The 12,259-nt window shown below is 50.3% G+C and overlaps 1 long non-coding RNA gene across 1 annotated transcript in view; it reads left to right on the top strand.

Annotated features, from left to right (window-relative positions):
* The window catches only part of LOC126070099 (uncharacterized), a 48,939-nt gene extending 37,107 nt beyond the window's left edge, over positions 1–11,832 (top strand). Inside the window, exon 3 of the long non-coding RNA XR_007516118.1 lies at positions 11,746–11,832. This is a non-coding gene — a long non-coding RNA (uncharacterized LOC126070099). The remainder of the gene's footprint in view (positions 1–11,745) is intronic.
* Positions 11,833–12,259: the final 427 nt, after the last annotated feature.

Here is a 12,259-nt window from a genome sequence, read left to right as displayed (position 1 = left end):
GGAGGCAGGGAGGATGGTCAGGCCCCGCTGTTCCAGGGTTCTTGGAGGGGCAGGGCTGCTCAGCGATTGAAGATCCTCTTTGCGGAGGGAGGAAGCTGGCGAATCTGGGGGTTGCCACAAGGGAGGAGCGGAAGCTGCAAGTCTGGCCTGGTGGGTTTGAATTCCAGGGCCCCCCACCCAGGTGAAGAAAGGATCGCTTTCCTCCACCCCTCCCACCCTCCCCTGGAGGCTTCTGACCTTGACTTGTCCTCCAAAGACTGCCTACTATGGGAGCGGAATAGAGCTGTCACATTCTACAAGTAACCTAGGACAAGTCACTTCCTTCTTAAGGCCTCACTTTATTGTTCTCTTTCCAGGGTTGAGGGGCTGACCTAGAGATCACGTCTCACAACCCTGCCAGCTCTGGCGTTCCTGGGCCCAAAGCTAGCCTTCCCTCCCATGCCACATCCCCAATATCATCAAGTCTGGGCCTCAGACTCTCACCCAATGAGTGGCCTGCGCAGTCTTTGTTGCTGGTGGAGGCTGTGAATACACAGAGCGAAGGGAAGGAAGTAAGAGACGTGGGCGCTAACTCAGGTCACAAAATCTCATTAATAAGAACGTCTCCACTTATTGAGGACTTAGGTCTCTGGGTGGCACAAATGGTTTTTGACTGTCTGTTAACCTAAAGTTAGGCAGTTCAAACCCACCCAGGGGTGCCTTAGAAGAAAGACCTGGCAATCTGCTTCCAAAAAGTCACAGCCATTGAAGGCCCTATGGAGCATAGTTCTACGTTGACACACATGGAGTCGCCATGACTCGATGGCAACTGGCTGGTTGGTTGGAAGCAGCTGCTGGACCCTGTGCATACATTATTTCATACTGTCTGCATTAAAAATTCTGCCTCCTGTTAGCTGAGTTGCCTCAGTTTCCCCTCTGTAGAACAGATCTAATAATGATAATATCTAATTCACTGGGCTCCTGTGAGGATTAAACCAAATAACCCATCTAACACACTGCATCTGGAAGAACATAGGGCTCAATAGATGCTAGCCTATATCTGATATAATTACTATCTCTTTTTTTCACATAAAAAAATTGAGGATCAGAGATGGTAAATATTTTACCTAGCATCACACAGCAAGTAAATTGCTATTGCTGTTAGCTACCATCTAGTCATCTTTCTGACTCATGGTGGCCTCATACACAATGGAACTGGACCATACTGGGCCATTATGATCCATAGGGTTTTCACTGGATTCTTTTTTCAGAAGTAGATTGATAAGCCTTTCTTCCTAGTTTGTCTTAGTATGGAAGCTCCACTGAAACGGGTTCAGCATCATAGCAAAACGCAAGCCTCCTTTGACAGACGGGTGGTGGCTGCGCATGATTTGCAGTGGCCAGTAATGGAGCTCATGGAAGGTGAAAATTCTATCACTGAACCACCACTGCTCTCTCAGTGAGTAAATTAGGGCATTATAATTCAAACCCAAGCTGGCTGATTCTGAAGCTGAGTTGCTGACCATAGCTGATGGGCTCCTGCAAAGATGAGACTGATGACCAAGCCTCCCACCGCCCACCCCAGCAGGCCTCTCGGGACTTTCCAACAACAACCCAAACCCATTGCCTTTGAGATTACTACTCACAGGGACCCTATAGGACAGAGTAGAACTGTCCCATAGGGTTTCCAAGGAGTGGCTGGTGGATTCAAACTGCCGACATTTTGGTTTGCAGCCAAGCTCTTAACCGCTGTGCCACCAGGGCTCCCATGACTTTTCTCCGACAGCCAACTTTTTTTCTCCCAGTCAGTCAAGTTCCATCGTTTAACCATAGCTGAGGTCTGAGACTCTCCTTTAGCCCATCCCATAATCTCACTCTAAGTGGAGTTCTATTCCCAACTGCCTCTGTAAGGCAATCAGCATCTTATATACAACCGGCACCAGGATCAGGGCCAGGAGTAGCCTCGGTGTTGAGTTTCAAAGCCAAAACATTGCATCTGGTCTCTGAGCCAGTTTCGTTGGTGCAGAAGAAAGGACCTAGGCCAGGAGGCTGAGACCTGGCCCTGTTGTGCTTTGGGGTCTTGGGCCCATCAGAAACATAAAACTGGGAGAGACACAGATCCAGGAGCTGAGGCAGAACTGGGAACGAGAGAAGCAGAGGCCGGAGACTTGGGGGCCCACGGGTTGCTGGGGGGGGGTGGGCACTGAGCCATGGCTCCTTCCCATTCATATCCTACCCCTCCATCAGCCCCATTCCCATCCCATTCCCATTCCACTCCTCCCATCCATTTCTCTCTCTCATTCATGGATCTCCACTGAATGAGAGGAGGGAGAAAGAGGGGTAGGAGAGAAAGAACTGGGGGAAGCGTTGCCCCCTTTGTCCATGTTAAGCAGTTCTTGCTCTATGAATGAAGGCGATGTGGATTCAGGGTAGAGAAAGGGGAATGGAGGCAAGCACTGGGTAGGGCAGCCTGCAGTGGAGTTGCCATGGGAACAGCAACCTGTCAGGAGCCTTGTCTTCAAAGATGAGGTGCTTGTGTTGCAGGTTCCTGGGGGAGGCAGATGGTGTATGTGTGTCTGGGGTGGGGGAGCGGTTCTGATGTGAGCCCCCTGGGACTCCAGCTCCTGGATTCAGATCAAAACCTTTACCTGAGAGGGAAGCTGAATCACGTGATGCTTCCTGGCAGACACCCCTCAGCTTCCAACCCTCTCTTGCTGAGTGTAAGACAGGGATGGGGGTGAGATGGGGGTGGGATCAATGTCTTCTGCTGACACCACCCCTTAATTTCAAGTGGAACAGAAGGGAAAGGGCTCTTAATGTGCATGGGAGGAGTGGGGGGATATGGATTTGCTTTGTCCTCTAGGCCTGGATTAGGGTGAAGCCTCACATTGACACAGTCATCGAGGGGTGCCTTGGGGTCTGGGTTAGGGCTCAGAATGAAACCAATTGGGCTGTGTGAGATCTCCTCCAACTGCACTCTTACACCCCCACCGCCCCCAAGACACTCGGCCCTTTGGCCACTAGGAGGGCTGTGGCCCAGCATCCATGGGAATTGAGGGGACAGGTGAGTCCAATGAGATAGGTAGTATGGCTGACATAGGGACTCAGGGGCACATGACATTCATGGGGTTGGCCCAGCTAATCCAGGTCCCAATTAAACCAAAGAGCCTTTAGAAACTGCACCTCTTAAGGACCCAGCACCCTGCGGCTACCAGTTCAGCCTTCTCAGTCTCAATGTCCAGCTGCCCACCCGGACGAGAGAAACCCTTCCCAGAGACCAACTAGCTGATTCAAAATAGCTTCAGGTGACTAATACCAGCGCTGTGCCGGACATTGCAAAGGAGGTGGGTGCTTACACAGTGTATTGTTGCTGTTATTTGTTGCCTTCTAGTCAATTTCAACTCATGACAACCCCATGTGTACAGCAGTGGCTAAAAATACAGGCACTGGAATCATGAAAACCTGAGTCTTAATCCTTATTTTACTATCTCTAACTGGATGACCTTGGGCAAGTTACTTAACTTCAGCATCAGTTTTCTCATCCATAAAATGGTAATGATAATAGTACCTAGCTCGTGGAGTTACAGGATTAAATAAGAAAATGTGCTTAAAGCCTTAGGTGTAATGTCTGGCACTAGGGGGAATCGTGCTAAGGGCTAGCATGGAGGTAGAAGCAAAGTGACAAGGAATTGTGGAGGAAAAAAATAAAATAAAATCAATCTGCCCCAGAGAATCTGGAAGGGCTTCTTGGATGTGGTGCCTGATGCTTGCCTCAAGGAAGGTAAGATTTCTGTAGCTAGTGAAGGCAGAGAACTTCATTCAGGGCCGAGGGAACTTCAGTGAGGAAAGGCATTTAGGGCCCTTACTTTATTTAATCCTCCAAGCATAAATTGGCAGTCCAGCGTCTCACCCCTGGGCCCTCTCTCTCCTACATCCCCGTATCTGTCCAGAGGCTGTCCCACCCACCAGCAACTCTGCCCTGGGCTCCCTCCTCCTTTTCCTTCATCTCCCACTTCTACTTTCTCTTCCTCCTCCTTCTTCCTTCCTCCCCTCGGGGAAGCTAGCTCAGAGAGAGCAAGTGCCACCACTAGTGCCCACTGCCCTGTGAGGTTCATAACTGGAGGCAATTTTGCACCCCATGGGACATTTGACAATGTCTAGAGACATTTTTGGTTGTCACAAGTAGGAATGGGGAAAGAATGCTACTAGGTTCTAGTGGGTAGAGGCCAGGAGTGCTGCCAAATATCCTACAATGCCCAGGACAGCCCCCCACGACAAAGAATTACCTGGTCCAAAATGTCAATAGTTTCTAGGTTGAGAAACCCTTACTGAGACAGAGACCTCAGCCCCCTGGCCCAGGCTCCTAACGTCCTAGTCCTACCTCCAAACCCCGTCCCAGGAGTCTCTGAGCTCCTCTTCTCCCTCCCCCATCTCTCTCCATCTTCTAGTCCAGCCCTCGGCGTCCTCTGGCCTGGCACTCCCCGCCACTCCCCCGCCTGTGCCCCTTTCCCCTCCGGTTCTTGTCCCCCCCTTTCATCCTCTCCCTCGGCAGGGGCTGCGGAGGCCTGTCAGGCAGGAGTCAGCCTGCGGCTGCACGGCTGCACGAGGCTTCGGAGACCGAGCTGCCTGCTGCACTTGGTGCTGCCTGCCCACTGATTGGCCGAGGCTGCTGTTTCCATGGTGATCCCTGGCAAAGCCCAGGCCCCCCCTTCCCCGCCCCCCCACAGGCCCTATTCAGTGGCGAGAGCAGCGACAGGCAGGTTAATAAAACCGGAGCCGCGTGAGAAGCCGGGCTGTGGGCCGAGGTCCCAGCGTGGTGGCCCGCCCAGAGGAGAGAGGGATAGATGGGGGTGGGGAGCAAGAAGCTTGTTGGCTGCCCAGCCAGCGCCCTCTTCTCTCCAGCCAGTCCAGGGACTGTACCCACTGCAGGTTCTGGGGTTGCACCAGATCAGGGGTGATTGGGGTTCAGCCCCTGGAGTGCACCTTCCTTCAGTGGCCTCTGGGAACAGTGTCCCTTCCCCCATCAGGACCATGAGACCCCAGAGCTGGAGTGGAAGGAGTCCTGGGGCTGGCGGAAGATGAAAATGGGAAAAAGGAGAGACATGGCAGGGAGAGATTGGAGTGGGAATCAGGCAGGAGATTAGGATGAGATGGGGATGAGGTGAGAGTGGGTTGAGATTGGGGACAGAGAAGAAGATGAAGAAAGGAATGAGGAAGGAGAAGAGGATGAGGATGGGGGGAAAGAATGAGTTGGGTGACATGGAGGATGGAGTAGAGTGAGGGACCCAGGAGGGTAGAGGCGAGGCCTGGAGGGGGATGGATGAGGAGGTAGTGGAGGGTGTAAGGTGGAGGTGTGGATGGGGTTGAAGGCAGAGGCAAAGATGAGAAATTGGGATGGGAGATGAGATTGAGTAAGATGAGAAGGGTGTGCAGGAAAGGGGATGGAGAGGGCAGTGAAGAAGGGTGAGATCTGGAGGCTCAGTGGGGTAGTGCTGCCTCTGACTTGTCTACCAAAAGTTCTAGGGAGCATGGGCCTGGCACAGTGTAGGTGCTTAGTAAGTGTGTACTTGTTACATAGTAGCAGGTGCTCAATATGCGTTTGTGGAATGAAAGAATGAGGTGGGAACTGGTGGTCTGTGGATGCAGGAGGCATGCTTGCTCCGGTATTGATAACCATAGCAGCACCAATGCCACCCCCTCTTCCTACCTCCCTAATATCAACACTTAGTGCTTACCATGTGGTCTGTACCCAGGTCTTGCATGGATTACCTCATCCGGTACTCCCAACAATCCTTTGACATGGGCACTATTACCATTTGACGAAGGTTCAGAGAGGCTGAGTAACTTTCCCAAGGTCACACAGCTCTGACCCCTGCCTCAGATATGACACATGGTCAGACTTAGGGTATTTCTGGCCAGAGACCTAAACCATGCAGATTGGTGGATGGGGAGGGTGAGGAGTTCTGTGGCACAGGGCCTCAAGAATGCCTCAGAGTTGCCATCCCTGACTCAGTCATTCACTGGCTCCGTGACTTAGTTTTCCCAGCTGGGGGAGATGCTGGGTTTGCTGTTGCTTAGCACATTCTTGCAGTCACAGCTGCACATGACAAGTGCAGAAACCCATAGCAGTTCTTGTAGCGCTACCCCTTAGGTCATCCAGCTAGTCATTTGAGACAAACGGAGGAAGCCCCAAAACTGGTACCTCAAAGTCTGGAGAGAAAATGTTTGTGGAATAAAATAAATACGCTTGGCTCTGCTATTTGCAGTGTGACCTTGAACAAATGATTTAACTTCCCTAAACCTCAGTTTTAAACCTCAGTTTTTCCATCTATAAAATGAGAGAACTCCATCTATAAAATGATGGGAATTACAATGAGATGAAATGACTGCCACAGAGTAAGTTCTCAGTCAGTGCCGGTTCCCTCTCCTGGGGCCAGGCTGCCTTCTGTTTCTCCTGAGAAATGTGCTGTGATTCCCCCATTCCAGGCCCCAGAGCGGAGCAGAAGTGAGAAGGACCCTCTTCTGCCTCCCTGGTGTCTATATTGTCACCACTTCCAGAGGACTCAGTGTGAGAGGTGGAAATTGACTTTCATAGGTCTAGAAAATGCATTAGGTAAGCCCCATGCAGTGAGGACATTTTTTTTTTTTTTTTGTCTCCTAACAAGGGGTTGATGGATCCAGGCTGAAGGAACAAGTGGGGTTGCACCCCATAACATCTTCCTTCACAGTCCTGCCGCCTCTCCCAGCCTGAGTGAGAGAAGGCCACTGAGGCAGCAAGCCTGGAACCAGAGCACACAGAGCCTTTGAGGTCCAAGGCTGCTGCCCCTCCAGCCTGCCAGTGGCCAGTCAGGCTCTGGGGGGCATGGCCGGGCAACCAGGCCAGCGGCTAGGAGCCCAGGCCTGGGAGGGCAGAGGCGGCTGCAGCAACCTGAGCATTCGATAAACCATTAATTCTTAATAAACGACAGGCTGTGCATTATTTAACAATAATGATACTTTCTGTTCCATTATAGATTAAAACACCGGCCTCTTCTTATTAATCCTGCATTTCAAAAGCTTGTAAATCCTGCGCAGCCGAGAAGATAAAAGCCGGCTCATCCCCAACCCGGGGCTGACACGCTTGCTCTGACGCTCGCTCTGACACAGTGGCTCAGCAGCCGACCTGTGTGCACACACGTGTGTACCCTGGCCCACCCACCAGTGGCCTCAGGGACAGGAGCCACTGCAGATGTGGGACTGTGTACCCTCCACCCAGCCCTCTCTCTGCTCTTGCTGTCTCTTACTGTCTCTCTGAATCTCCTCTCTGTCTCATTTTTATTTCTCCCTCTCAGTATTTTTCTCTTTTTCCTTCCCTTTCTGTTTATCGGAACCCTGATGGCACAGTGGTTTGGAGCTCAGCTGCTAACCAAAAGATCAGCAGTTTGAACCCAAAAGCCACTCCTTGGAAACTCTCTCTATGCCTGTGAGGGTCAGTATGAGCCAGAATTGACTCGACAGCAATGGGGTTTTCTGCTTATCTGTTCTTTTTTTAATCTATCTTGCCTCTCCTTCTCTCTTTGTATTTTCTCTGTTTTCACTTTCTTCTCCCACCTCTCCTCTCTCTATTTCTTTCACACACACACACACACACACACACACACACACACACACACCCCAGCCTGCTTTTCATCAACAGACCCACAATATGCAAAGACTCTCTTCAAATGGTCTTTGCCTTTCTCAGGGACCCCTAAGGCCAGGTATGGAAAGGTAGGGAGAGGGGAAGAGACTTCCAAACGGAAGGAAAAGAAGCAAGAGCACAGAAAAGAAGTGTGGAGACAGAAAGCCCCAGACCAAGTAGCTGGATGGCTTCTGAGCTTGATCCTTCCTGATATACGCCCAGAGCTGCATCTGTATCATTTTGTGTAATTTGAACTGATCCTCAAAGCCCCTCAATATTACCTCCAGGCTCAGTTTACATACCCCTAGGGATGGGAAACTCACTACCTCTGGAGGCAGCCTTTTTCGTTGCTGCAAAGCTTCTATTATTCAAGAGTTTTTTTTGTAAAACCGGGGCCCATATTCACTTTCAGACTCCCACTGGCATGTGACAGGCCTTTGGGAATCTGAAGGCTGCCACTCCAGCCCTCTGAGGCCTCCAGTCTCCCTGACTGAATATTCCCCGTTCTTCCTCCAGGATTCATGTGTCAGTGGGTTGAGTCTCTGCTCTGTGCCACCAAGTGTGTATCAGGGAGCTATCAAAGATGGGCCCAAAGCTGACCATAGTCCTTCTTGTGGTATGTCCAGAACAGAGGTCAGCCACAGCCTCCTTCCGTCTGGGGATCACTGTGCATAACTGGGGATTTCAGAAAATTTATTCTGACCTTGAACCTCCTCCCAAGGTCATTCCAAAAAATAATATAGTAACAAAACCTGTCATCAGTTACTGAATTTTTTTTACTACATGCCGGGAACCCAATTAAATACTTTACATCCCATTCAATCCTATGAGATTTGTGCTATCATTATTCCCATTTTGCAGATGAAGACTTGGGGTGATTATGTTAACCTGGCCAAAGTCACACAGCTAAATAAATTGGAAGCCAGAATTTGAACCTGGTACTGTCTTGACTCCAGAGCCCTTGCTTTTAATCTCTGCATGTTCTCTCTCATTATTTGGAACTAAAAAGTGTCTTTTTGGTCAACCAGGCCCCAAAAGTCAGAGAGACTGGTGTCTCTAAAGCTAAGCTCTCTTTCCAGGATGGAACTAAAGATGTCCCAACATGGACTTTCCAGTCAGAAGGATGGGAACTGGGGTAGGGGGATCTCTGGTGCCTGGGTTTGCACTTGCCAGACATTTCTCCAGGTCAAGGCAAAAAGAAAGGGCCCCTAACATTTACTGAGTGTTTCTTCCTGCCAGTTCTATCATCTCCTTTAATTCTCACTACAGCCCTGTTAGACCCATTTTAAAGAGGGACATACTGAGGCTTGGGGAGGTAAAGTCAATGTTAGTCATTCTTTCCCCCTACTCGGAACTCATGGAACTTGTCTGTGATACTTATTAGGAGGGGATGAGCGTGCGTGCGTGCGTGCGTGCGTGCGTGTGTGTGTGTGTGTGTGTACAGACAGTAAGTAGGAGAACAACGGGGGTCATTTTCAAAAAACAGAGTTGGGGAGGAAAAGCGAGCAGCCTTATTCCTTTTTTGAAATGTACGGATGGGAAATTTAACTTGATCCCTTGTGGCTTCCGGGCCAACCCCTGAGTGAAGTCAGATCGCTTTTGTAAAGGAAAATTTTATCCATTTTCTGGTTTTTATGGGGTTTCCACAATGAGCAAAACCTCTCCTGTTGGTACTTAGAGAGGATTTCTCTGCATGGCCCACAGTGATGCCATGTAATCTCCCAAAAAATATGGTACTAATATTCGCCGCGTTAGGGTTAGTTATTTTTATGTCTTTGTCATTTTGTTTCTCGGCAGCTCTTTCTGCCGCCGAGAAAGGACGCGGCGGACACTTTATTTCCAGAGTCATATTTTTTAATTTGATCAAAGCAAATTTCACTCGTTCTCTGTATAAATTATTTAACTCATTTCTTTTAGGTTAAATGTCTCAATAGGAAGATAGAAAGTCTTTCCATCACATTTTCTTCCAGGATTTTAATCAGATCCTCTAGATTGCGTGAACTTCTTAGTCTTCCATCCTTCTCTGTCTTTAAGCCCTCTCCCTCTTCCTCCTCTCTCTCTCTCTCCCATCTGCTCTGCTCCACCCTCTACCCCCAACTCCTCCTGGGCCCTGTGGCTCTGACCCAGCTTCCATTCTACTACTCCTCCTCCCCACCCCATCCCCTCCCCCCCACACCAGGCATCCCTGTGACTCTGGGTGGGAAGGGTGGGGTTTGCCCTAATATGCAGGGCCCTGAGCCCCTCCAGTTGGACGAAGGCCACATACTGAACACCTCCAAACCAAAACCAAACCCACTGCTGTTGAGTCAATTCCAACTCATATTGATGATAGCGTCATATTGACAGAGCAGAACTGTCCCATAGGGTTTCCAAGGCTATAAATCTTCACAGAAGCAGACTGCCACATCTTTCTTCCACAGAGCTACTGGTGGGTTCCAACCACCAACTTTTCAGTTAGCAGCTGAGTGCTTTAACCACTGTGCCACCAGGACTCAAACACCTCTGGCTGGACCAGTTACCAAAAGGTGCCCTTCCTCAGTGCTGGCCTGGCTTGCCAGGGCCCAGTTTGGCCGGCAGAGTCACGGCTGACTTCCCAGCCCCACTCACCCCCTCAGTCAGGTCTCTATACAGTACACAACCTGAAGTTGCTGCTCCTGCCTCTTCTGAGACCTGTGCTCCCCACATCCCCATTCTCCCTGTAGGGCTGCAGTTACCTGCTGAATTTACATGAAAGAGTCTCTCTCCCGGAGTTCCCCATCTCTGTCTCCTGATGAAAAATCCCCTTCTACTCAATCAATTGCCCCTTGTCACAGGCCAGGTTCCTCAGCATCTTATTTCACTCTGGCCTGGCTCCCTCAGCTCTAGAGCATCTCAAGCAGCCCCTTCCGCACAGACCTAAGCCCCCACTCTGAGAATTATGCAGGGCTGAGGAGTAGGGGGTAAAGGCAGAGGTTCTGGGGCTGAGAAGTGGTGCTGCAGAGGACCCCTGCCACCTCAAGAAGGAAGGGTGTTGGGCTTGGCACCTTCTCTGGCCCCAGGCACTGTGGAGAGGAGCTGAAACCAGCAGAGCCAGCTCATTACCCCGTGAACACTCTCCCTTCTTTCACATCACATTGTTTCAGCCAAGAACAAGTCTCCGGTGGGAATTCCCTTTCCTCTTACTTTTAAAATATACAGTAATTAACAAACTAATGCTATTAACTGTGACAAGGAGGAAATTACAATAAAATCACTGCAGAGTCCACAAGCAGTCAGTCTGGGGGTAGGTGGGTCTTGGCTCAGTCTTTGGGATGGGGCCCAGCTGGGGCCCAGGTGGCATCCTCTGGGACACAGTGGGTCCCATTGGGCAGGGAAGCCTCTACAGAGGCTGTGACCCTCAGCAGGTCAAGCCACGGCCCGGGCACAGCTGCTCCACTTCCTGTGCAGGAAGAGTCAGGATCCCGGCTATTCTTCTAGCCCCAGAGGTTTTTGCTCTTTCATGAAATCCTTAAATAATAGAGTTGTGGCCTGGCGCTGACCTGGGCGTGTCTGCGAGGGCATGGCCCTTGCTCCCATGCAGACCGAGTGACTTCCCTTCAGGGTCACAGTAGGGAAGCCACTGTGGCCTCTAGGGGATGAGGCTCAAAGAAAGTCTGGGTAAGGAGCTACTGCTTCGCCACCCTTGGTCTCTGTCCCTCCTTCTATCCTCCTTCCAGCAACAACAAGATGAGACTGCCACCTCAGGGGAGATTTTACTCAGGTACTGCCAAAGATGCCAGGATTAGTGGGCATGTTGCCCGATTGTGTGGAAGTCTCTTTTCAGTCTGACTTCAGCCCTTCATGCTGCAGCCCCATGTAATTTCCTTTGCTAAGTTCCCAGCAAGCCTAGCTGATAAATTTCCTGTGCACCCCTGTCTTCCTGTACCAGACTAACAATCTCACCAAGTAGTTCTTTGAATCACCTTCCCCCATCAGGCAGCCATGGTCACCAAAAATAACAATCTGTTCTCATTCTCCCTCCCTAGATTTCGTCTCTCAAAGGCCACTCATTCCCTTGTATTGAACAAATGCCTGCTCAGAACTTTGAGAAACCCACAGAAAATTGTATGCTTATTCCCATTTTACAGATGATGAAACCAAAGCTCGAAGAGATTGAGTGACTTGTTTGAGATCACACAGCCAGCAAGGAGCAGCATCAGAGTTTGTAATGCAGGATGTGTTTTTCCACATATCTCTACCTTCCTTGTCTCCTTTTGGCTCTTAGGAGAGTGGATACTCCAAGAGAGAGGAGGTAAACCTGATCTCTTTCTCTCTCTGTGACCAGGCTGGGCCTGGGGAGGTGAAAAAAAAAAAAAAAAAAGATAGCTCATCTTATTTTACAACAGCATTGGAAGCTATCGTTACACAGATTTTATGCATGGGAAAACTGAGGTTTGGAGAAGCATAATGCTTTACCCAAAGTCACAGGCTGGTGGAGACAGAGCCAGAAGGTAAACCCAGTTCTGTCTGATTCCAGAGTCCACCCCTGCCCTTAGCTGCTTGCGTGAAGAGCGAAGAGCGAGGCACAGCCTGACTTGAAGTCGGCGGCAGAGAGTCCAGCCAGGGTGAGTGGTGAGTCTTAGAACCTCATTAGGAGTGAAG

Source organism: Elephas maximus, chromosome 2, assembly GCF_024166365.1.
Source record: "Elephas maximus indicus isolate mEleMax1 chromosome 2, mEleMax1 primary haplotype, whole genome shotgun sequence".
Lineage (NCBI taxonomy): Eukaryota > Metazoa > Chordata > Mammalia > Proboscidea > Elephantidae > Elephas > Elephas maximus.
This window is presented reverse-complemented; position numbering and strand designations above follow the sequence as displayed.